The sequence below is a fragment of the Lynx canadensis genome, chromosome A1 (assembly GCF_007474595.2).
Source record: "Lynx canadensis isolate LIC74 chromosome A1, mLynCan4.pri.v2, whole genome shotgun sequence".
NCBI classification, from domain to species: Eukaryota; Metazoa; Chordata; class Mammalia; order Carnivora; family Felidae; genus Lynx; species Lynx canadensis.
Window position 1 is genome coordinate 85813314 of NC_044303.2, and position 2016 is coordinate 85815329.

The window sequence follows — 2016 nt, forward strand, 5'->3', positions numbered from 1 at the left end:
AATACACCTGAAGATTGAAAGTGAGAAGATGGAGAAACATTTATCATTAAAATGAATGTCAAAGGAAAGTCAGAGTAACAATTCTTATATCTGACATACTAGCCCATAAAACAAAGACTGTAACAAGAATCAAAATAAGACACTATATACCCATAAATGGGAACATTCAACAAGAAGATCTAACAATTGAAAATATTTATGCACCAAGATGGAAGCACCCAAATATATAAACAGATAATAACAAGCATACAGGAACTTATTGATAATAATACAGTAATAGTGGGGAACTATACCACCCCACTTAACTCAATGAACAGATCATCTAAGCAGAAATCAACAAGGAACCAATGGCTTTAAATGATACACTGGACCAGAGGGACTTAAGAGATAAATTTACATTTTATCCTGAAACAGCAGAATACATATTCTTTTCAAGTTCACATGGTATATTACCCACAACAGACCACATATTAAGTTACAAATAGTCCTCAAGAAGTACAAAAAGATTTATATCCTACCATGCATATTTTCCTGCCACAACACTATCAAAATTCAAGTGAAGTGTAAGAAAAAATTTGCAAAGACCACAAATACTAGGAGGTTGAACACATTGCTACTAAACAATGAATGGTTAAACTAGGAAATCAAAGAGGAAATTTAAAAAAAAATGCTTGGGAATAAATGAAAATTAAAACACAAGTTTCCAAGCAATGGTGACAGAGCAATAGTGGTCCTAAGTAAGATGAAAACAGTCATACAGGCCTACTTTAAGAAACAAGAAGAGGGGCGCCTGGGTGGCGCAGTCGGTTAAGCGTCCGACTTCAGCCAGGTCACGATCTCGCGGTCCGTGAGTTCGAGCCCCGCGTCGGGCTCTGGGCTGATGGCTCAGAGCCTGGAGCCTGTTTCCGATTCTGTGTCTCCCTCTCTCTCTGACCCTCCCCCGTTCATGCTCTGTCTCTCTCTGTCCCAAAAATAAATAAATGTTGAAAAAAAAAATTAAAAAAAAAAAAGAAAAAAAAAAAAAGAAACAAGAAGATTTTCAAATAAAGACCTAATGTTACACCTAGAAGATATAGAAAGAGAACAAAAAATGAAGCCTGAAGTCAGCAGGAGGAAAATAATAAAGATTAGAACAGAAAGAAATGAAATAGAAACTAAACAACAACACAGAACAGATCAATTTTAGCAGCAGCTGGTTCTTTGTAAAAATTAATAAAATTGATAAACACATAGCTACACTTATCAAATAGAAAGGAAAACAGACCAAATAAATAAAATCACAAATTCAAGAGGAGAAAAAATAATACCATAGAAATAAAAACAATTATAAGAGAGTATTATCAAGAACTATATGCCAACAAATCAAACAACCTGGAAGAAATGGATAATTTCCTAGAAACATATAAACTATCAAAATTGAAACAGGGGGACACCTGGGTGGCTTAGTCAGTTGTGTGTCTGACTGTAGCTCAAGCAATGATCTCATGGTTTGTGACTTCAAGCACTGCATGGTGCTTCTGCTGTCAACACAGAGGCCCCTTTGGATCTTCTGTACCCCTCTCTCTCTGCCTCTTCCTGCCTTGTGCTCTCTCTCAAAATAAATAAATCTTAAGAAAAGAAAAACTGAAGCAGGAAGGAATAGAAAATTTGAACAAGCTGATAACCAGCAAATAAATTGAATAAGTAATAAAAAATCACCCAAAAAACAAAAGTCCAGGCCAGGTGGCTTCACGGGAGAATTCTACCAAACATTTGAAGAAAAGCTAATTATCTATTCTTCTCAAATTATTCCAAAAAATAAAAAAGAAAGGAAATCTTCCAAATTCATTTATGAAGCCAGCATTAACCTAGTAGCAAAAAGCAGACAAAGACTCCACTAATAAAGTGAACTATACATCAATATCCCTGATGAATATGGATGCAAAAATTCTCAATAGAATAACATAAAATTGAATACAACAGTATATTCGAAGAATTATTCACCAGGATCAAGTGGGATTTATTCTTGGTTTGCAA